Here is a 26,447-nt window from a genome sequence, read left to right as displayed (position 1 = left end):
GAGACGTCCGTTGTCTTCCAGAAAGACACCTGTCTGCTGTCGTACCGTACTGTCGAAAATTCGCATGTAAACGACAAATTGAAAATTTAGACGTCTACACAATAGTTAATGCGAAACTGAGCTAACCGTTACATAACCAAGATGGCGCGTAATCAAAATGGTAGCGGGACTTTTTCCCCACCTTAAATATAAGGTGGTGTTAATAAACAACAAAACAAATCTAAATTAATTAAATTCTTTAGGTTCCGCATCGACTTCAAAGTCAACGATTATTATTACATATTTTATTTTAAAATGTTTTTCTTTGTGTTAAAAATCTAAGTTTGAGTATTTTTAAATTTTTAGTGAATTGCTTATTTATTTTTTGAACTTGGTTTAATTTTTTTGCTAAAAATATTTTATTACGACTAACTAGACTTGTCCTTGGTATACACCACACTGTCTAATAGAATACTACGGATATCTCTCAATTAATCAACGACCTGATAACCAATGGAAAGATAAAATGACTAACCCAATAACACCACCTCTTATAGAATGACAAAACTTGTGACAATCCGTTATCTCCTATATGTTTAATACATTCGTTGCCTTCAGAAGATGGTGAATTTTCCTCAAAATTTAATACATCAGAATACCTCACAAATTACCTGTGAGCCCACTAGAGAATCTTATTAATAGTATTTCTGTTAAACTATTCGTAGTAAAAACCATTCGAATGAAAATTGATAAAACAATTTCCGTTCGATAGAAAGAAAATAATCGGGAATCCGAGATAAAGACATTCAACGACGTATACGCAATTATTTTTCGGACAAGTTAATAGTCGTTCATTAAACGAACCGGTATAAAAATGAACGGAAATTACGTAGCTATTAAAACGTCGATAATTGCTCGTGGAAAAATAATTTCAAACGAAAAATCGATCGCAATTTATTGGTTCGATAACAAAATGCGTTTGTTTAGAACGGGTCAATTTCCTTTTCCCATTTAGAAGTAGTTCTCTCCAAACAACGTCAGACAAAATTTAATATACCGTTTCCCGTGCGAGCTAGAAATAAATTGCTTAAACTTAATTGGTTATCGGATATCGGTGGTCCTGCGTTATGTTTTTGTTGTCTTGTCAGAAACAGTTCAAAGTATGCAAATACGTAGGTTACGAAACGTATAGGAATTAAAACAAAATCATTAATTTACCTTTTATTTCAACTTTTTAACTATGCAGCTATTTTATTTTTACCGAAAGAAATTGAAACGACGATAAAGACGACGATAGGTTAAATAAGGTTTTGTTTATATTTATTTAGTTATTATAACGATTATTATGTACATATTTTATATTAAAACGTTTCAAAAGTTTGATGATTTTTTACTTTTTAATGAACTCCTTATTTATTTTTTGAAGTCGGTTCAATTTTTTTATTAAAAATATTTTAAATAGTTCACTCATTACATCTCACAGTCAGACTAAATACACCGTTCTTTTTCTGAGAAGAACTCAAGCTATATCTGCAATATAACACCTCCCCTCTGAAGAACCAACCGAAGAAATGTGCGTGTTCATTGTATTTTTCGGAAAAATACTTAATTTTCTATAAAATTAAAAAAAACTATTTATTCAAGTATTGACCATTTGATTCACTAGATTTTGGTAATTTTTCAGTGAATTTATGGATGCCTCCCCAAAAAAACTGTTTGTCGTTTAAGTAAAACACATCAAGCCATTTTCTAACTTCTTAGAAATTGGCGAAGTGCTGCTCCGCTAAGTGTTATCAACAGTTCCTTGACCGGTTTTGCTTTATGAGGAGGTGAGGAATCGTGCTGTAAAATTACTTTATCGTGTCTTTGGGCCCATTCTGGGCATTTTTCGATCAATGCGTGGTTCAAATTGATCATTTGTTGTTAGTAGCAATCACTAATAACAGTTTCATCTGATTTCTACAGTTCGTAATACACCACGCCATTCTGGTACCACCATACACAAAGCATTGTCTGGCAACCAAATTGTCTGGCCTTGGAGTCCACCGGCCAGCTTCGTCAGGTGATAACCATGATTTTTTGCGCTTAGGGCTTTCAAAATGAATCCACTTTTCATCACGCGTCACTATTCGATGCAGAAACGATTTACAATCATACAGTTAAAGCAACATTTCGCAGACGATTTTTCAGTTTTCTATTTGTCTGTCATTCAATTGATGGGGTACCCATCTTTCCATCTTTTGAATTTTCCCCATTGATCGTAATTGGTCTCTAATAGTTCTTTGGGTCACACTTAACACTTATGCCAATTATTTTTGAGTTTGGGTTGGGTCTTCATCCAATAACTCTTTCGCATCTTCAAACATTCAGATCGCTCTACCAGGACGTTCTTCGTCTTGAACATCGAAATCACGACTTTTGAATTTCCGAAATCACGCCTCACCTGTTTTAAGGTTAGAGCATACTCATCGTAAGTTTCTACCAGGAAACGATGACTTTCAATGATTTTTCGATTAAATAAGAAAAATAATGCGTGCCTAAATGATGGTATGGGGTACTCTGACGGTATTAATTTCGCAAAATCTGACATGTATGTCAAATCATGAGATTGCACACTTAAGCTTAGCGACATCTGTTAGAAAAACCGCTAATGAGTTTCCGTTACACCTGGTGCAGTCCTCTTCCATCTATTTGCCTTTGATGATCCTCTGAATTGCACTGTTTTTAACAAATGTCCATAATATAACAGTCTATGCATATTAAATAATCTACTGCAATCCCCCTTAGGTTGGCATACACCTAGAATTCCAAGTTTCTGCTCGAATTCCAGTAATCTACGTCAATTTACAGCAATTACAACCCCTATTTGGTGTCCTTAGATCCCGGACTACGATGCTTGCGCCAGGAATCTACGGGCTAGCGATGTTTTTCAAGGCATGGGTGTTTCTTAATCATAACGATTCATGGTTATGGGACTTTGACCATCTTTCCATGCAGCTTATGCTCAAACTCTTTTGCCCAGACGTCGCTAAGCTACGTACTGTGATTCCCTGTGATTTCTCCAAAAAAAATACATCAGTATATTTTAGAATATACAAACACCGTCATAACAATAAAAACCCTGGAAATATATCACACATGTGAAAAATAAAACATGATTTTTTAAGATTATCAAGAAAATTTTGTAATTATCAAAACCTATTACTGTTAGAATTGCATCTAAAATTATTTTCATACTACCTTAGTTTCATTGAAAAAACTTGTTTAGCAAACTGGAGATGAAGTTAATTCAAATTTAACTCTTGGAATTACATTTTTTTTTAGTTTGTAGTTGGCTTTGGTATTTTTCTGGACAAACAGTATATTAACTGGACAAAAGTTCTTAATTAGATTGATTCTAACAACATAAGACATATGCGAACTTATACATGGAAAAACTATTCATATTTAAATGTGTCCGAAATCTGACATGTCAAAAGCACTATAGAAATGCAAATTAAGTAAGGAATGAATGGTTAACATGTAAAGATGTTGGTATTAATTAATCGAATACGTATATACTTAATCAGCTGTAAAACAATCGACTATCTGATATACTATCACAGCATTTGCTTTTGTGTATCATTTGATCATTATGAATGAGAACTAACACCATGAATCGAAATTAAAATCACTTCTTAGGGAAAGTGCGAATCCTATTCTTCATGTTCGGAAATCGCCGAAATCGTTCGAAAGTGAAAAAGGAATTTTGTTCATGAATTCTTGAAAGTGGTAAAAATAAACGCAACTGATCTATTGAACCAAATTGATGCAAAACGACTTTGTGACTTGCTTATAGGTCAATTGTAAAGTCCCCGGCCTACCATAGAAAAACACATTTCTTTGGCAAAATTAGTATTTTTTTATTTAACATATGTTAATTCCCCTCAAGGATGATACACTGATTATAGCGACCCTCCAACTTTTCAATACCATTTTTGAAGTACGATTCGTCCTTTGGTTTAAAATAGGCCTCAGTTTCGGCGATCACCTTTTTATTCGACGAAAATTCCCAGCGAGCATTCTTTTGAGATCTGAGAACAGGAAATAGTAGCTGGGGGTCAGATCTGGAGAATACGGTGGATGAGGAAGCAATTTGAAGCCCAATTCATGAACTTTTTTTTAAATTCAATGAATTTCAATTTACGGTCATTCAAAATACTGTATTTTTACCCTTCAAAAAGCAATATATTATCAACACGGGTAATTCCTTTTTATCAATTTTTTTTCACAATAACAAAAGTTGCTTCACTCAAAATGCTATAATTGACAAACTAATGATCCTACAGCTGTCAAATTTATACACGCATCTTTTGAGGGTATTAATTGGGTGATTTAGTTCTAGTAACGCCATCTATGTGTTAGGCTAGGGATTTTTCAATTGACATGTTATATGTTTTTTATTATTTTATGTTTTTATCAGTTAAATAAAATATGTATAAAAATATAAATTTTATATTTACGTACACATACACATCGATTTTTCTTCATTAATGACTAGACAAATAAATTTAACTATTAATCTAACAAAATTACATGCTCTAAATCCAAATCTAAATGCATGGATCCATCGTCAATCGCAACTTCACCAACCGCTGCTATCTTTATCGAAACGCTACCCCCGCGGATAACGAGGGATTACTATATTACACAAAAATATTAGGGCTAAAATGTCTTCCTCGATATAAAGGGAGACAAAATTTTCGCTAAGGCGATTGATATATACATATAACTGTAACAATTATAAACAATAATTGATAAAAACGAAGAATAATTTATGAATATTCAGTGTGTTTTTTAATTCATTGATGATGAATGTCTCATTTTGCGGTTACCTATCATTATTTTTTATCTTCCTTCACTCCCAATCAGTCAGTTCATACCGTTAGTGCAGCACACGTGCTGACCCACTCTATCAACCGAACTCGATGATCCAGGATACTCTCCCGCTCAGGACTCCGACGGGATATTTATACAGCAAGTAAACAAAACGATGTTCCACTTTATATGCGGGATCTTCCATCGTCCACGTATATATCATGTTCCGCCACCGATAGTATGGTAGTACGGGTTCGTTCAACTCGACGATGTGAGTCGACAGCAAAAACCCAATACTAAATGATTCGCTTCCGTTGTTCTGTGCAAGGGGGCGGCGGGGTACAGGGGCGGCTGGTCTTCGCGTTTTCTTATCTGTTTTGTTCCAACGCAAAAATCTCCGTCCATAATAGAATATCGTTACCATTGAAATTGACTTTGTATCAAGATATTTAAAAGTCTATATAAAAAGGTTTTTTTATCTCATTAGAACTCATAATCTGATTTATTCATTGAGCACCTCGACAAATAACTCGAACAATGAGTGATTTTATTCTGTCCTAATTAATCTGTCTTAACATTTGTAAAATACCAAAGTACATGTCACTATATCTGATAGGCATACTCGTACGTTGATACTGCTTTAAAAATATGCTTAAAGAATGTTTTATCATAACATTAGGGAAAAATTAATTTCGATGTTTTTTAATCATTATCAACATCATCATCAATCCATAGCCGGCGCTAGGGAAGAGTGTCCAACAGGTCAATTGAAAAGTCCCCGGCCTACCATAGTAAAACACATTTTTTGATAAAATTATTTTTTTATTCAACATAATTCCCTTCATGATTATACTGACCCTGCAACTTTTTGATATCATTTTTGTAGTACGATTTGTCCTTTGCTTCAAAATAGGCCTCAGTTTCGGCGATCACCTCTTAATTCGACGAAAATTTCTTCCCAGCGAGCATTCTTTTGAGATCTGAGAACACTGCTCCGAATCATCAACTCGTCGTTGTTTTTGGTCTAAAGTGAGCTCGCGCAGCACCCACTTTGCATAGAGCCTTCTCATACCCAAATATTCATGCATGATATGATATACAGGTTCAGTTGATATCTTTATAGTGTCATTTTGTGGATTTTTTAAATGTTTTCGTCGGTATCAACCTCTTTTGGGCGTCCACTGCATTCACCGTCTTCGGTGCTAATTTCACCTAAACTTAGCATGCCAATCCTTGATGGTTGATTTTCCTGGGGCAGTGTCCGTAAACTCGGCATGAAGCCAAGTTTTTGTTTCAAATGTAATTTTTCCCTTCAAAAAGTATTATTTTATCAACACGCGAAATTCCTTTTTATCCTTTTTCTTCACAATAAAAAAAGTTGCTTCACTCAAAATGCTATAATTCACAAACTAATGATGTGACAGCTGTCAAATTTTACACGCATCTTTTGAGGGTTAGGGCTAACTGAAAAACATACGGATTTAATTATAGTAGCGCCACCTATGTGTCAGGCCGGGGACTTTTCAATTGACCTGTTATTTCTCAACCAATGATGAAGTTGGTGCCGCAGGATTTCGAATATACTGTGAATCACTATATATATATATCACTCTTCTGACCTGATCGATTTTGCCACAGATGTCCGTGAGGAATTCGTTCACCATTCATTCCACAGATAATTAGTCCCTCAACTGTGCTCTGTGTCAAAGTTTTGCAGCTACACAGAAGAATTAGCAAAATAAGCGATCGAAACAGGCGGATTCTAAAAAGATTTGACATCATTTCGTGGTCGCAAACAGCAATAGAATTATCTTAAGACGCTTGAAGAAGTGTAATAACTTTCAGGGCAATATGTTCAGCTTCCAAAGCTGTCTAAAGTGATGGCCAATATATACAGCGCAGCGAAACCAGAGCGAAAACAGCAGAGTTTAAAACAATTCGGTGTAATAGGATGTAGGGATGTCAAAAAAATATCGATATTTTTTCAAAGAAGTATAGATAGTTATAGATGGGAGTATCGAACTTTTAGTTACCAAATTAAATATCGATACTAAAAGTGTAGGGTTTTTGAAGAAGAGTATCAATCAAACTTTTGGTCTGGGATTTCCCCGTCTTTTTTTAAATCTCGAAATCGATATATCGAAATTTTTTAAATATCGACATATCGAAACAAACATAATTAAACAGCAACAATCTGTTTATACATCTAGACATCTCTTTAGGCAGTTAATGTTTTGAACAAAATGTGGGATATCAAAAAGCTACATTCACAATAGCTACCTTATTCGTTAAGAACAGAACCATCCGAATGTCATATTAATGATTTAAATGGATTATATGAGCAGTTTCTTCACTATGAATATGGTAGTTCGATTCCAAACCGACTAAAAGTCTAGAAATCGATAAAGTATTCAAAAAGAATGTCATTCATGGATTGCCTTGAAACCAGTAGAAGTGGGTTAAGACTTTTTTTTTGTTTTTTTTAGTGGGGGACTGTGACTTTTTAGACCAGCTAAAAGTTTTGAATGAATTTATCAATACATATTGTTTCAATATTATCAACAACAATTAAACTATAAATTAATTAATTTATAAAATAACTAAGCAATGTGTTGGTATATAGTTATACTAGCACAAATAATTATTTCAAAATATGTTTACTTAATTATGTAAATTTAATTAATTCTTAAGTAAACTAATAAGTGATTAGAATGGTCGTTAAAACGTGTGTGAAATAATTAACTGATAAAACTGGAACTAACTATAATTAGATAGTTACTACGCTCAATAGGACGCATTATCTCTAGTTATATAGTAATTCAATCAGCTAGTTATTCGTTTAATGATTAATTAATATTAATAGATAATATTGTAGTTGGTGTATAGTTAATTAGCCGATATATATTACTAAGCTGGATATTTTTTTTCACTTATTAACAACTTATTAATTGCGTCAAATTTTACTAATTTATTAGTTAGGAATAACGAAACTTTTATTATTTAGAAATTACTAATTAATTTACAAAACATTTTTTTATATTCGTAATTGCTTAGTAATAATGGGTGCAATATTAATAAACTATTAATAGTGATATTATTTAGTAATTATCGATTCTTTACTAATAACCGTAAAATAAACACTATGTATATAAATTAACTAAATTATTAATCAAAAGTTGCAATTGAGTAATTAATAACATACAAAATTAATTAATTTGAAAAATTGAAATTAATTGAACAATATACAAGATAATATTTAATAAAACGTGCAAATTTGAAATGTTTTCGGTCATATAGAAATGATAATTGATAATGATATATATTATATATACGTATATATATATATATATATATATATATATATATATAAATTTAAATGTTTATTTTCTCCTTTTAAAAGTGAATGAGGCTGTATATAGGCATGCGCCAAACTTTGATTATTCTCTGCGTCCAAAATAAACGGAGCCCAGGGAGCGCATGCATCAAATCTGGAGATATTTGTTAAGTCACGTATTCTAATCAATACACACTGAATTCACCTGCTATCAAACTGTTCATATGCCAATAAATATGAATAAGTATTTCAAAATAAGGAACAATTACTTGGACCGAGACCTTCAGATTCCAACTGTTATAGAGGAAATTAAGATATTCACACAAGAAGCCGTGAGGAAAGATTATCATGTTAACACCGAAGTGCGGAAACTATTGGAGAACACTGAACTAGGACGTAGGCTCAAGAGAATCAAACCGTGTGATATTGTGTAGTAAAGTGCACTAATTAGCAAGAAACACTGAAAAACTTTTAGTTAGAGACTAACTAAGGGCCAATAGGTCTTCCTAGGTAAATACCTAGATTAAAATCAAGGTAGAGATAAAACTGTAAGTTAGCCAGCAACTACTGATAATAATATATTAATTTACTAAATTATTAGTGTTAACGATTAATAATTTGGAATTAACGAACAGGAAACGTTAAAATAAAAGCTGTAAGGGGCAGTAAAGACCAATAGGGCTCTGGAACCTACCAATGAGAATAAAATCATCAAAATAAAAAAGAGAGCAACAAACAACAAAATATTGGTTATTCATATTCTTCTGTGAAGACCTAATACCACTAGGAAACTAAAGAAACTTCCAAGTTTACCGCAGCATCTCAGGCAAAGATATTCCTCAAATAATACGGTGCATTATAATATCTTTTGAATATATATATATATATATATATATATATATATATATATATATATATATATAATTCAAACAATAAAAATTTAATATATTCAAAAATTACATTCGGAACGGCCCCGGTAGGCGACCCACGGCCGTAGATTCATAAATATTATCGGCACAATGCCAACAGACAACGGACGTTCCCTTTTTGTACGGCACGCATCATCCGCATACGAAAACAACGAATCAGCCCGATCGGATGGCCGACTTCCTCTTTTTCTATTCGACGGAAATGCGGTCTGCCATACGTGTCGGCTCCCTATTGCCGACTCCACAGGAAATCGAAGCCGTCGTCGATCACACTCAAAGGATACGGCGCAGAGGGAACCGTCCCACAGTCGCATCCGCCGAAGATGGCGAAGGAGGAAGAGGAGAAGAAGAATCACCACCAGACACCCCGTGCTTGGCCCGTATCTTTCATTATCCCGAAAGAGATAAATTGCTTCAAGCCTGCGACGAGCTTATCTGCATAAAACTTATTTGGATAATGGATAATTTTTTATCATATCATAACAATCTCTAACAATAATAAACATTAATTAACTTCACCTAATAAATTATTTCAATTTGCAGCTAAAAAGCATATATCTTTTTTTTGTATTTAGAAGAAAATGTTATGACATTATTATATATAGCGATATCTACTGTTGTGAATACGAAATATCTATGTAAGCAACTTTGAATAGTCTAAACTCGCTATTGAATTGGATTTTGAGGTTTCGCTACGTAAAATAACTGTTTTCCTTTTAGTGTTATTGAGTTATAACACTCAAAATTGCATTTTAGACATTCATTACATCTATCTAATTTGAGGAAATCTGCTGCCGAAGCACAACAAACTCTATTAAAAACTTATGGTGTTTCTACTCCAACATATACCAATGGTTGGTTTAAACGATTTAAAAGTGATGATTTTGAGCATAAACAAAACAGCGAAGAACGAAGTATAGGACTAAAAAGATTGAACTGAATTGTAAGACTTATTAGACGAAAATGCAGCTCCAACTCTCAAAAGACTCTCTACAAGTTATAATAATAATAAATATGAATTAACTTCACTTAACCAACCAAACCAAAATTCGTAAGGGTTTTAAAGGGATAGTATTTTGAATGAAACAAATCGCATTTACTACTAAAATATTTATTTTATTTGGAAGATAATGTTATGACATTCACATATATAACAAATCTATTGGAGGAAATTCGAAATATCAACGTAAACATCTGTTCAACAATCTAATACTAATTTAGAATTCAGGGAGTTTAGACGTTGATGAAGGAACGCTCAAAAATACATTTTCGACATTCAATATTCACTTTTGTTGTTTGATTTGTCCCATGATATTGCATCACAAAGAATGACAGGGGGACCAAAAAGGACAATGAATTATAATTCTTACTAGACAAAAACCGAGCTATAGCAACCACATGAAATTACTGAAAATTTCATTTCGAACCAACACGTTCTTCAACAACGCGGTTTCATTTCTTGTAAGGCAAGAAAGAACAATTTTCTGTAACCTATTGTGACTAGCAATGAAAAGTGGATATAATTCGTCACGGGTTAGTCCAGGAGTAACAAAGTCTTGACGCTTGTGAAGGATAAACTGTAGCATCTCGAATGGGAAGTTCTGTCTCTGTTGTGTCTGATTAACGTTTGTTCAAATCGATACATAGTTTAGCTGGCACACAATTTTGAACTACTGAAGAATTATAAACATTGTTGAATGATTGGACGACGTCAAACAACGTAGTATACTTCATCAACTACTTTAAAAAAATCTGTGTTTATACATGCTTTAAAATATTCTTCCATCATAAGTTCTCCCATCAATTCTTAAACTCCATCTCTGCTTAGTTTCTTTTACTTTTCTTGACTTAATTGACGTTACTTACTTACTTCTGTTGGTCACAACAAATAAGAGTCTTATTATTACGAGTCGAATTATTTGATGTAATTGAAATCAGATATTTGATATTGGCTTTTGTAATTTAACCATGATGGGATTTGTATATTCTATTTTTTCCTTGTACTTTGAAAATATATAAAGGTTCAGCAGTAAACAGCAGTAAATCCTGAATAGAAATAAGAATCAAGAAATACATACTAAATTCATAAACCCATTACGTTAGATTAAATATATTTTTCTATATTATTTAGTAACTGAAAGAAAAATCAAAATTATTAAGGACTCATACATAACAAACAAAATAAATAAGGCTTAACCTCAAATATTTTCAACACTGTTATTTACCTCGATATTGCGTAAATTATACTTTAGACATAGTTTAACGTACTTAAAATAGTAAATACTTACATTAGAATGGCATTATTGTTGTGAATAAGTCACCGATGTTCAAGCTATACCGGCTAGTTCACGCCTTAAAATATTTAACCACATTTTTTTAGCATGTTTCTGTTTCTGTCTTAGAACGAAAATACACAACTGTTTTGGAGTTTTTACCGATTTATAATTACATTAGGGACCCTCATATTAGGAACCTTATAACATAACATTATTAAAATAACGTATAGATAAGACCTGTACCCATACCATCCACCCAGTGTGACCAAAACGACTACGTCACACACAATTTGAAGCCTCTTTACCAACGAGGGTTTATCTGGACTGGACCTACAGTTTAATGGGGGCTCCAAACTACTGTCCTCGGCATTAAGCCTACCGACTGGCGAGTGACTAACTTAGAAATCATCCCAGAAGACACACGGTCTTACCCAGCCTGGATAATGGCGTCACTAGAAACATTTCCCTTGTCGAATTTTACATTCTTGCAGCAGGATTCGAACCCGCGACTATCGCAACAGTAGGTGGACCGTCCTGTCGCCTTTACCACTGCACCAACCAAGCGGGCACCTAGCCTATTGTATAGTAGTGAAATGACGATAAAATCGGCGAAAGCGATAACATAAATTATGTTATTTTATTTTTTATTTTGTTTTTCCATTATCAAAATGTTACTTAATTAAGTTTAGTTAATTAATAGTTGCCACGAATTAAACATGAAATTAAAGCAAATGAAATTTTCCTATCTGGTAAGAAGCTTTTATAAGCAATCTTGCAAAATGTTACTCATGACGATTGAGAACATTTCAATCGCACATGAATGGTTTGAAATTGTTTATGAAAAAAATATAGACCATTTTTTAAGAAATAACAAACACATTGGAGCACTTTCTGTAAAACAAATGATGGATCCAATGTTTGGACATGTTCCTTACTTAGATATACATTCTATTTAAAAATTCTCATCATGTCTTATAATTATGTTTTTAATTTGGATGTATCACTTAGTTGTAGTGAAATAAATGTAATTAATACAATACCATACTTTGTATTAAAAGTAAAGTATGGTAATATCTACGAGGGATTTCGTTTATTATTTCAATTATTTATTTATCAACATAATTGCTTTTATTATTTTGCTACATTTTCCTAACGAAAATCTATACTCTTTAGCATGCCTTTTTTAAATTGAAATTTCATTTTCAAAATAATAATACAGTTAGGTTTAAGTTAAATTTAGTTTTAAAATGTAGCCCCATCCATATAAAACGCGTCAGTAATATAGTTGAAGCCTACATGTTTTTGTCTTTAAAAGAAACTCATCAATTATATCTTGTTATATTATATATAATTCGAAAGTATTCAAATATCTAAAAAAATTGTTTTATTATTTAATTAATATATTGTTACTAGTCGTTTCCATCTAACCTACAATTTGTCTTTATGATATCTTAAATCTAGGTATATGGACCATCGGCCCTATCTCAGTGTCTGGTGAAATAGTGTTTATTGATGTCAGTGCTGATTTTTTTAATACATGCACCTCACTACACAACACCACACAGGATCAGTTGGTTTGATTCTTTTGAGTCTGTGTCCTGCTCTGGTGGTACCCAAAAGTTGCAATACTTTAATATTCTCATGAGAATGGAGTCTTTCCTCATACCCCCTTACAATTCTCTTGATTTCTTGACTGACTGTGGGTATCTGAACGTCTCGATGTAGATAATCAGTTCTATAGTATTTGGGTGCACCCACAATACCTCTCAGGACTTTGTTCTGAAAAATATTTGCTTATATAATAGCAATTTATTATGTACTGATTATTGTGATTTTTTTCCAATTAGCCAGTACATTTTCGTATAGTTCAATTCTAGTTCTTTTCTTTTCTTCTTTATATGTTCCTTTCAGCGAAGTTTTGCATCGAGATTCATTCCGAGATATTTAGCGTTGTTGCTATATGGAATAATCGTATTGAATTGAATATAGTATATAGGTGAACAGATTTACTTTCATTAATTCTTATTTTCCAATCTTGTGTCCAATTATTTATATTGTCACTTGCCTGTTGTAATTTTCGTGAGGCTTCTTCACTATTGTCTCCGACAACTATAATCGCAGTATCATCAGCAAATGTAGCCATCGTAATATTTTCTATTTGTGGTATATCACAAGTGTAGAGTAGATAAAGCATTGGTCCCAGTACACTTCCTTGTGGTACACCTGCTTTAGATTCTTTTATTGTAGAGTAAGCTTCTTCTTGTTTGATTGTAAACATTCTGGTTATAATGTATGATTTTAATAGTACGGTGTGTTGTTTTGGTAGCATTTTCTGTAGTTTACGAATAAGGCCTTCATGCCAAACCTTATCGAAAGCTTGTACTACATCTAAAAATATAGCTGAGCATACTTTTTTACTTTCGTAGGCTTTTTCAATAACATCTGTTATTCTGTGGAGCTGGTCAATTGTTGAGTGCTTGTTAATAAACCCAAACTGGGGAAATCTAAAATAGAATAACAAATTATATAAAATTATATATACATCAACAAATGATAAAGGAAAAAAAAGTGTATACATACACTGTTGAAAACCGTACCATTTTCTATAAACTTAATATTAATTCACCAATAATTCTTTCAATGTGTTCTCTAAAAACCGAAATCATTTTCTAACTATATAAATTCGTTTTTAATTTCCCCTAAATTTATGTCGAAAAAATATTTTTTCTTGTTCATAAAATTAAATTGATGAGATATTATAACTTTCAATTTTAATAGAACTGATTTGACTGACTATGTATTTTTAATCAAACACATAAAGACAGTGCTATGACATATTAAAATAATTTCCTAAATAGATCAACCACAGTTACCACTTAGAAAGTTAAAACAAGAGTTTTGAAGATTCAGTGGTGTTCAGTGATAGTTTACTCCAGTGAAACCATAAACTTAGTGAAAAAACAGAAAGCCTAAAGAAAATTCGAAACTTCCACCAATTTTAAAGTCGACGCCTAACTTGCAAGAAGCACATACTCGCCAAAAGGAAACAACTTGGACTTAAACTCTACCAAATGTATTGGATTGTCGGGCGCAAATCCAAGTTATCATTAGATAACAAGGTATTATTATATAAATATATACTCAAGGCTATTTGGTCATATGGAATCCAACCATGGGAAACCGCTAGCAACAATCATGCAACGGTTCCAATATAAAATGTTGCGTGCTATTGTCGATGCTCCGTACTATGTCTCAAATGAAGTGATACAAGGCGATATTCTTCTAGAGCCAATAACGAGTATAATTCAACGTGTTTGTGTGAAGGAATTCGAAAGAGTGTTAGTGCATTCCAATGTACTCTCTAATCAGCTAAATATGCGAGGTGACAGTGGGTAGACTAAAACATCTAACACCATCCTATCTGATTGTTTGACATATACAGACTTTAGAATAAGCTTTAGGTAAGACTAATTAATTAAAATAGTCACTTAATGAAGTGATTTTCTACATGCCATGTGTATATTGGGGCAGATTGTGGAACTAATAAGTATTAAAAAATATATATTTCAAAGTCTCCTTTTTACCAACGAGTATTTATGTGGACTGGACCTACAGTAGGCTCCGAATCACGGTCATCAGCATTACGACTACCAACTGGCCAGTGCCCAACTTAGAGACCATCCCAAATGACATCCGGTCTTACTCAGCCTGGTTACTAGCGTGACTGGTGATGGTTATTCCTTATCGAATTTTCCAGTGTTGCTTATCAAGCCAAATACAATTACAATCACAAACATAAAGTACATTCATGTACCAGCAGGATCCGAACCCCGCTACTATCACAACAGTAAGAGGAGCGTCCTGTCCCCTTGACCACAGCGCCAACGAAGCCGAGCTACTTCCATCAATTGTAAACGTTGATATATCTTTTAATGATAATTTATCTTACAATCTATTAGATGACAGTTAATATTGAGATTTATATTGCAACGCAATAAAAAAACACTCAAATTATAAATTAGATTGTATCAAAGAAATTCAAACAATTTGAGGCCAAATCTACAAATTACATACGTATTTTATTCAATTTTTAACAAGTATATAATATTCGGAGAAAAAATATGGATACAAGGGATAAACAAAATAATATGAACACCATGTATACTATATCTTACTACATGTTGGCCACGCTGCGACAAATGTGTTTCTCATGGAAAGGCTGCGATTGCAAAACCCTTTATAATGGAAGAAAAAATCATAAAACAAAGAAATGATCATAACACATGAGCTGAAAAGCTCCTGGCCTAACACATAGCAGTAACCTTCAAAAGATAGCTGTTAAAATTTCATGATATTCTACTCATAAGTTTTGTGAGTTATTGCGCTGGAGTGACACTACTTTTGTTATTTTCCAAACAGTGGATTAAAAACAATTTCGTATTTTAATATACTGCTTCTTGATGGGAAAAAAAATACCGTTCAAACGAAGCAATGGCTTGTACAGTTTTATAAGGACTCCGCTCCATCAGAAACAACAATAAAACGTTGGTTTGCTGACTTCAAACGTGGTCGTAGCGACACGAATGAGGTGATAACACGAGAAAACATTAAAAAAATCCACAAAATTATTTTGAATCATCGAAAAGTGAAGTTAGGTGAGTCATCTAATATCCTATAGATATCAAAAGAACGTGATGGTTTTATATTGCATGATCATTTGACTCACTGTTGACCAAAACCAAGAACGTGTTGATTATTCTGAGCAGTATTTGGCCTTGTTTAAACGTAACAAACATGAATTTTTGCGTTTTGGGTATGTGACAATGGATGAAACCATCACTTCACTCCGGAATCAAAACGATCGTCATCTGAGTGGATAGCAACTGGTGAACCTCGTCCAAAGCGCCCGAAAGCACAACAATCGATTGGAAAGATTATGGCTTCGGTACTTTCGGATGTACGTGATGTAATATTCATCTATTATCTCTAAAAGACAAATACCATCAACAGTGAATATTGTATAGCGTTTTTGGCGCGCCTGAAGGTGGAAATTATAAACGACCCCATAAGACAGAGAAAATAAAATTGTTTCAAGAAAACGTACCATGCCACAAGTTAATCAAAATAATATCAAAGCTACATGAATTGAACTTCAAACCACATCCAACGTATTCGCCAGATTTGGCTCCCAATGACTACTGGCTGTTCGCATACCTCAAAAAATTCTCACAGGTACAAAATTCCGTTACAATAAAGAGGTTTCCTCTCTCATTCACATCACCGATCGGATTATTGTTAAACACTGCCATATTCTAAGATAATAATGCGCCCACACATACACACAAAAAAGGTTCAGTCTTTATTTGAGAAGCATCAGAATATCATCAAACATCTTCCCTGGCCAGCATTAGCGCTAGACCTCAACATAATTTAATGGGAAGTTTTAGAACACAGAATAAGAAGTTTTGGTTTAACAACATTCTATTGGAAACTATTCCATTGGCACTCTACGAATATATTCAGCGAAGAATTGCAGCTATTTCAAAATGAAATGATGGTTCAAGACTTCACTAATAAATAAATATTGTATATATCAGATATTCATATTATTCATATATGTTCATATTATTTTGTCGATTCCCTGTATACTGAAACTGTACCTATCCTTTTTTCGTTATAATATCGATATATTATCGATATTTTCTAATTTATGTGAATAATAAATTCAACACAGCACATTTGACAAATGCCTGATCCAAATGGTCAATTTATCGCTCTTCATTTATTATTTATGATGTTTCACAATAATTTGTCAACAATATCAATTAATAACGAGGCTAAATTAAATTGCACCGGATATATTGTCTTTATTCCGAGAAAAATTAATGTGGATAGTGTTTTTTAATCAGTAAAAGTATTAAAAACTACTATTCGTGGTTATTTTGTCGTGTTTAAACTACTAGCGTGAATAACAAGGTAATTAATAGATAGGATTTTCCCCATTGGTAGGCATTACGTTTATTTATTATAATTTCGACGAAATGATGTTTCCTTCTTCAGAATCTTGCGGTTTTTATTTCTGAATAACAAATGCAACATCCCGCCAAGGAATATTAAGGTGAAAAACCAGGAGATGAGAAATCTAACTAGAAGACATTTAATTTGTCTATCTGCCGAGGGAAATAATAGTATGTTTATAATTAAAAGAGGCCATTATTTGTTCATTATTATACTTCTTGAAAAAATCCGATATACTTTTATTCTTAAACATACACCGTTTTGTGATGGACAAAGAAACTTTCTTGTTTCATAATTTTGCAGCCATTAGTGACATGTATCATCATTAAAAAGATATATTAAAAAAATAAATAAATAAATGATGATACAAAACATTTATTTACTTGCATGTACTCTGATAACTTTTTATCTTTAACAAAGCTTTTATTGAGAAAAATTGGAACGAAATATGGAAAATATCGATCATTTTCTAAGACATTTTCCTGCCCTGTCAGTATACCGTGTCAAATAATGCTGCATGGATTTGAACAAGTGATAATCAGAAAGAGCTGTGTCTGGTCAATATGCTGGGTACAACTATACACAACACACGTACAACATCCTATTCCAACTGCACCGAATTAATTATTAGTTATTAAACTACACCATGCTGATCACACCATATCCATAGCCAAAATGTTATGACCATGGGCTAACCAGAATATTCAAAATCGCCCATTAAAAAAACTCTTCTATTTTTGCCTTACGAGTCCTAAAACCGCGATATTGAAACCGTTCCAAATAATATTTTCAATGAATTCGTGCGGTAACCACTATCCCTTCTTTTGAATCTTTCCTACCGTATGTAAACGCCTAAAAAAATTGATTCAATAACTTCTCAGCTGTCTGAAAGTTCCTTGGAAGCTTGAGCTGGATTTTAATCCAATAAGTCTTGCAATTCATTGTTTTAGAACTTATTAGTTCCGTTCTTTGTTATATTGACATGAAAACCAGCACTCAAATCGTTGAAACCAAAACCAAAAGAGATGATGAAGCAACATCACCGTAATCTTTTAAAAGTGTTAATTTAAAAGAAAAATAATTAATTGATATTGAAGTCTGTATACAGTGAAGCTCTGTGATTGTAAGGAATTCCTTACAGAACAAAAGATTATTATTTTACAATTTGCTTACAGAGTCTACTCTCGCAGATGCCCATCACTGTTAAGTTTAAAAGACATTGTCAACTGCTGAAGTGTATATAGTAACGCTGGGAACTATAGACTGTTTAGTAATTGACTACTTTTTACTATCGACAGTTTCAATCGCTATTTTCGGACCGACTGGTTTTACTACTGTTTAATAGTGACTGTGTCACTCGACTACTTTCAGTCGCTATTTTAGTCCGACTGATTTTAGTACTATTTATTATCGACTGTTTCAGTGCTGTACTTTTAGTTACTATTTTCGGTTCTACTAGTTTCATTCGACTGATTTTTAACATTTTTAGAATTTATGCTTACATAGATTTATATGCAATATATGGTTTTATGTTTCTTTTCGTAGTTTATTCGTAAATAATAAAATATTGACATTAATATAGCAGCATTTTGAAACTTCTTTCCTAAAATCTTGAAAACTAAATTTAGATTCAAAAGTAAATTGTGTCCACTCGAAGTGATTTGAAGAAGTTTTTTTTGTTTTGTTAAAAAAAACTCTTCTATTTCTGCCTTGCAAGTCCTTAAACCGCGATGTTGAAACCGTTCCAAATAATATTTTCAATGAGTTCGTGCGGTAACCACTATCCCTTCTTTTGAATCTTTCCTACCATATGTAAACGTGTAATAAAATTAATTTAATACTGTCAATTCAAAGCTGTCTGAAAGTTCCCTGGAAGCTTGAGCTTTATTTTAATCCAATAAGTCTTGCAATTCATTGTTTTAGAACTTATTAGTTCCGTTCATTGTTATATTGACATGAAAACCAGCACTCAAAATGTTGAAACCAAAACCAAAAGAGATGCTTACATAGATTTATATGCAATATACGGTTTTATGTTTCTTTTCGTAGTTTATTCGTAAATAATAAAATATTGACATTAATATAGCAGCATTTTGAAACTTCTTTCCTAAAATCTTGAAAACTAAATTTAGATTCAAAAGTAAATTGTGTCCACTCGAAGTGATTTGAAGAATTTTTTTTGTTTTGTTAAAAAAAAACTCTTCTATTTCTGCCTTGAAAGTCCTTAAACCACGATGTTGAAACCGTTCCAAATAATATTTTCAATGAGTTCGTGCGGTAACCACTATCCCTTCTTTTGAATCTTTCCTACCATATGTAAACGTGTAATAAAATTAATTTAATACTGTCAATTCAAAGCTGTCTGAAAGTTCCCTGGAAGCTTGAGCTTTATTTTAATCCAATAAGTCTTGCAATATTAATAAAATATTGACATTAATATAGCAGCATTTTGAAACTTCTTTCCTAAAATCTTGAAAACTAAATTTAGATTCAAAAGAAAATTGTGTCCATTCGAAATGATTTGAAGAAGTTTTTACAGTTAAATTTCGTAAAAAATATTTTGATAAAACGTAGATAGAATGAAAGAATTAATTACACAAGGAACCCATTGGATTTTTGGCAAGCTCATAAAATAATATTACGTGAATTATATCAGTTATATTTGAAATATTCCCCTATACCCGCAACATATGTCCACTCGGAACGAGTCTTTTCAAAATCTGGCCAAATTATTAACAATTGAAGAAATCGCCTCACGGGAGAAAAACTGAACATGATTATATTTTTGAATACTAATTTTAAAATATTTCCGTTCAATAATAAATGAACCTTTTATTGTGTTTAAAAAGGGTCTGGTCGATATCGTGCGATCAGATCATAATATATTATTAAAATACGACGAAATATTTGGTGGGATTGAAATATAAAAATATTTCTACTTCATTTAAAACGAAATTAATCATTGTAGCGTAATAGTATTCAGCAATTATTTCTTTGTTTTTTTTTAATTACGTACTATATTGAATAAGCACATCTCCGTCTCACTTATGATACGGTTGGAAAAAATAAGCACATTCGAATAAAATAAACAACCAATTGCATTTATTATATTATGGGCTCTTATTGTGCCCATTTAAATTAATTTAAGATGAACTTATCCACGCAATTATTTTCGTCCTTTCCTCTCTAACAATTAATACGAGAAGGAGTTCGTATATCTTCGTCTGACATCATGAACATGACATCATCATGTATATATATATGAAAATAAGTAATTACTAGTAGTAATTTTTTGACTATCGACAGTTTCGTCTATTTTCAGTCAATAGTTCCCAACGCTAGTACATACTATCTGAAACAAAATTTCATTTATGATCAGTACCATCAGTATTTTTTAAGATTTTATTTCCAAAAGAACTTGATTTTATGTGTGATTTTAATAATACCCTTTCCAGGTATTATTTTAGTTTTGTTAATTGTAATGAAATAACTGCACACAAAGTTTAAAAATAATAAATAAAATATGTATATGTATATGCTTGCGAGTATTTTCAAAAATTAACCACAAAATACGACATGAATGATGTGAACGCTAGATGGCATATGGCAGCAATAGTCTTGCCGAGGATCGAATTACAAAACAAAACTCCATTCGTTTACTTTATTCACAAGAATTATTTTATTTTGCGACATCTATTCGAACTGATAACACGAAGTTGTATCTAGTCATCCAGTCTACTCAACCTATTCTAGGAAAACCGCAACCAAACCACACGCATATAGATGAGATATAAGATTTCTCAAAAAAAGTCCAGTTAGTATGCTTCTGGTTACTATTACACAACCCAAATCAGTAACCAATAACCAAAAACCTCGAGACTGAGATAAAAGTCAAGATAAAGAAACGGAAACAAAAACAATTCCAACCAAAGGTTTTGATATAAAGCGGTTTGCTATCACAACTATTACAACATGATGACTTTTAATCCATATAAGAAAGCTGCCAATGAAAGACACAGAGCAAATATATAACGCCAAAATGTAGTTTAATATTACTGAATGATTTTTGTATGGTCAAAACTGTTATTTTGTTTTATTTTATAGGGTCTTAATGAAAATAATTTTAAAAAATTTCTTTCATGTATTTTTGTTATAACTGGTTAAAAATAATAACAATAAGTAATAAAAGTTTTCTTTTATTGCAATTTTAAGTTTTTTTTAATTATAAACCTATATATGTCATTGATAATTAAATCAATTAATAGATATAACTCAAGCACTGTATTCTAATCCATCATAACTCTTAAGGAAATACAATAGATTACTGACAGGAATCATGATTGATTTTTTCGGTTCAGTGGTTAGTTGAGAAGTTGAGTTGAGAAGTTGAGAGTTGTATTGAAGCTCCTCAGCCCCCTGCTGTTGTAGGTATCTCTGACATTCAATGGAAACAACAAAATGTTGCTGTTCTGTTGTGATGTATGACGACGATATCCCATCACTGACATTTGCTTACTTAAATCATTTTTTTAAATACTTGTATTATTATATACTTTTCATAATATAACTTTCTGAAATATTTAGGATATTCGACCAAACCAAACCAAACTGTGTCGACAACACAGTTTTTTACTAACCATAAGACTGAGATGTATACCAAAATTTATCTTTTTAAAACGCGTGTAAAAATATAACTAGAAACTTTTATTCTGAAAGGTGGTAGTACCGTATTATGAAATTTGAATGCAATCATACGTTTCCCTCAAAACATAATATACATATATTTGAAGTTTCCAGTGTACTGTTTAGTGATTGGCATGGGGATTATTGTAGTTTAAGGTTAAAAACACCGAAAATTCAAGGATACCTTTTTTTATTACCAACCAGTACAATGTTTGCAAAATTTGTAAATTGACATTATAGTATTATTGAAGTTCATTTTATGACTTTTTTGGTCAATGTGTTGTTCCTTTATGTATTTAGTTGTTTATGATATATGGGAGATTATTCTGAATATCCCACATCATATATCAAATGATGTGAAATATGATATATCAAATATAAAAATCCATACATAGATATAAAGATAAAAGGTCCTTTCTAATTCAACAAGACTCTAAATAAATTCATTCCTACTATGCCACATAATATCATATTTTATAATTTAGAACCTTATGTCACCTGGTAGTAATGGAAGATTTTCGCAGAGGATCATATACAGAAAATGATAAATGCTCTTAGATGTCTTGTCTTATCAAAATTACCTCTTCAACTGCAAAATTTATAGAAACATACACTCTATACAGTTGTAGTTATAAATAATTTACGCATCCCTATAGGTATAGAGAAAAAAATCTTTGGATTCCCTGTCGAAATCATCATTCCAACTGGAAAATTGATATATGCAAGATAGAGGTTTATAAAAATCTTTAAAAATATGAGTGTTGTATATACAAAAATATACTGTATAGAGTTGAAGGTATAAATAATGTATGCTACCCATATATGCGTTAAAAACTAATCATAATATACAACATCATGCCACTTGGTAGTTAAGGAAGGTCTTGAGACATTTCCCCACATTATCATATTCAGAAATTGAGAAATTTTCTTGGGTTTCTTTGGGTTCTTTATCAAAATTACTTCTCTATCTACCAAATTGATCAAAGCAAGATAGGAGCTCATAAAAAAATCAAAATTACATGTACCAAAAATATACTGTATACAGTTGTAGTTATAAATAATGTTTACTATTTATATAGATGTTCCTATATACATTTAGACATAGAGAAATGCCATTAGGTTTCTTTCGATTCACTGTCGCAATCATCATTCAACTGGAAAATTGATCTATGCAAAATAGAGGCTTATAAAAATCTTTAAAAATATGAGTGTTGTATATACAAAAATATACTGTATAGAGTTGAAGTTATAAATAATGTTATGCTACCCATATATGCGTTCAAAACTAATTGTAATATACAACATCATGCCACTTGGTAATTAAGGAAGGTCTTCATAAATTTCCCCAGATTGTCATAACCAGAAATTGAGAAATGCCCTTGGGTTTCTTTGGATTCCCTGTCCAAATCATCATTCCAACTGGAAAATTGATATATGCAAGATATAGGCTTATAAAAATCTTTAAAAATATGAGTGTTGTATATACAAAAATATACTGTATAGAGTTGAAGTTATAAATAATGTAGGCTACCCATATATGCGTTAAAAACTAATCACAATATACAACATCATGCCAGATGGTAAATAAGGAAGGTCTTCATACATTTCCCCAGATTATCATATCAAGAAATTGAGAAATGCCCTTGGGTTTCTTTGGATTCCCTGTCGAAATCATCATTCCAACTGGAAAATTGATCTATACGAGCTAGAAGCTTAATTTCGTTTTAATTCCATCTATTAAATTGATCAAAGCAAGATAGGAGCTCATAAAAAAAATCTAAATTACATGTACCAAAAATATACTGTATACAGTTGTGGTTATAAATAATGTATACTATTTATATAGATATTCCTATATACATTTAGACATAGAGAAACAACATTGGGTTTCTTTCGATTCACTCTCGAAATCATCATTCCAACTGGAAAATTGATCTATGCAAAATAGAGGCTTATAAAAATCTTTAAAAACATGAGCGTTGTGTATACAAAAATATACTGTATAGAGTTGAAGTTATAAATAATGTAGGCTACCCATATATGCGTTAAAAACTAATCATAATATACAACATCATGCCCGTTGGTAATTAATGAAGGTCTTCATACATTTCCCCAGATTATCATATCCAGAAATTGAAAAATGCCCTTGGGTTTCTTTGGATTCCCTGTCGAAATCATCATTCCAACTGGAAAATTGATCTATACGAGCTAGAAGCTTAATTTCGTTTTAATTCCATCTATCAAATTGATCAAAGCAAGATAGGAGCTCATAAAAAAAGTCAAAATTACATGTACCAAAAATATACTGTATACAGTTGTGGTTATAAATAATGTATACTATTTATATAGATGTTCCTATATACATTTAGACATAGAGAAACGCCATTGGGTTTCTTTCGATTCACTGTCGAAATCATCATTCCAGCTGGAAAATTGATCTATGCAAAATAGAGGGTTATAAAAATCTTTAAAAATATGAGTGTTGTATATACAAAAATATACTGTATAGAGTTGAAGTTATAAATAATGTATGCTACCCATATATGCGTTAAAAACTAATCATAATATACAACATCATGCCCGTTGGTAATTAATGAAGGTCTTCATACATTTCCTCAGATTATCATATATATGAGTGTTGTATATACAAAAATATACTGTATAGAGCTGAAGTTATAAATAATGTATACAATCCATATATGCGTTAAAAACTAATCATAATATACATCGCGCCACTAGGTAATTAAGGAAGGTCTTGAGACATTTCCCTAGATTATCACATCCAGAAATTGAGAAATATCCTTGGGTTTCTTTGGGTTCAAAACGTGTACCAAAAATATAGTGTATACAGTTGTAATAATAAATAATTTACTCTATATATATGTTAAAAATTAGGTGTTATTTGTTAAGAATAATTACAATATTACAGTAGGAGGTTAAATTAAAAAAAAATACAAATTAAGCTTAACGTATATTCAAGTTATTCCTAATATTATTACACAAAGTCAAAATAACAACTTAACACCGAACCTAATCGCCCGATTTACGAACGCAAGTTACAAAACATTCAGCCGGCGATTGATTAAATAAAACAATGCGATCAGAGATCAGAGCTGAATTAAAATACGCAAACGGTCGATAAACAATAATAACGGTCGAAATAAGTTCGGAGTTTTTTCCGCCGTCCAATCACCAACGGGAGCAACAAAAACATGTAAACATAAACAACAAGGCGTGTTGTCGTCCGTTCGAGCATCGAAATAACTCCGGGTGTACGGCGACCGTTTGTCGAACTGTCAGCCCGTTTTAATTGCGCTAGAGAGCCGCGTCTTTTAATTTTTAAAATCGGTACCGTCGCCTTCAGTCACCTCTTCTCGCGTAGGCCAATTTGTTTACCGATCCGCTGCCAAGATTTCCGTACACAGACATGGGCGGCCGTACACTTACCTCTCGGTTTCGGCGTGGAGGGACGGTCTCCCGTTCACTGAAACCCCACCGGAATCTCCACTGAAAACTAACCTGTTCACTGCACTGCGGCCAGAGGGTGGCTAGCTACCCGGCGGACGTGGGCCCGCGGCAAGGGGGGGCGTCGAAATCCGCCAACTACTCTCAACTGTTGCTCTCGTCGAGCGCGCACCACAACCGACCGGCGGCCATGTTTAATTCCGGCCTACGCGGATCGTATCGTTCCGTCACAATTTTGACGTTGGCGACGTCGTTCGTTTTTACGCACCGTTCGGACGGCGACGGACGCAAACGGACGGGGGTCGACCGGCGATTTCGCGCACAAATTTTCGCTATTTAATCCTTTACGAACAACCTTTTCGCTAACGATTCGGATGGCCTTCTGCTCTCGGCGGAGCGGCGTTGCCGACCCGCGCGACGTTGCCGCGTCGTCCGAAAACGCCGCGTGGCCCAGTATCATAAAAGTCGGGACAAATATTTCACGTCGTTTGATTAGGGTTTTCGACAAATTTTAAGAGAAAATATACATTCGCAGCCTAAAATTATTCAATAATTTAAAATATCCACTAGGCTTTCCGATACGAAGCAGCTCACCACATTTATTTATTTTTCTAAAATATGCTGAAAACGCAATATAACAACTATAGTCCAAAATAGCAGTGAACCCACGTCATCTCAATTTATAACGTCAAAACGGTGCAATATTGCAATAACGTTGACATTTTACACATTTTAGTTTGTTTTACCTTCGATATAAATCAGCATTCTAATAAATAAATTAATGAAACAAAAATGTACTAAAACATAATTTATTTTAACATTACAGCACGTCTAAAACAAATATTATCGAAGGACTTAAACTGCAATTAATTATACACCCACAATAATTTGCAGGTTAGAGTTATT

The 26,447-nt window shown here is 32.5% G+C and overlaps 1 protein-coding gene across 3 annotated transcripts in view; it reads right to left on the bottom strand.

The window, feature by feature from the left end:
- Window positions 1–25,725, bottom strand: part of LOC143191353 (uncharacterized) — a 160,268-nt gene extending 134,543 nt beyond the window's left edge. Inside the window, exon 1 of one of the 3 annotated variants that reach the window (XR_013004479.1) lies at window positions 25,524–25,659. The gene's annotated coding sequence lies outside the window, so the exon portion shown is untranslated. Of the gene's footprint in view, window positions 1–25,523 lie in introns of all 3 variants that reach the window. The other 2 variants (XM_076396316.1, XM_076396317.1) reach the window with 2 other exon arrangements.
- Window positions 25,726–26,447: the final 722 nt, after the last annotated feature.

This window comes from Rhynchophorus ferrugineus, unplaced genomic scaffold (assembly GCF_030347505.1).
Source record: "Rhynchophorus ferrugineus isolate W39M unplaced genomic scaffold, kcgeb_rfMv2 rfM2, whole genome shotgun sequence".
Taxonomy (NCBI): domain Eukaryota; kingdom Metazoa; phylum Arthropoda; class Insecta; order Coleoptera; family Curculionidae; genus Rhynchophorus; species Rhynchophorus ferrugineus.
Note: the sequence above shows the minus strand (reverse complement) of the source record. Positions and strands in the feature narration are given on the sequence as shown.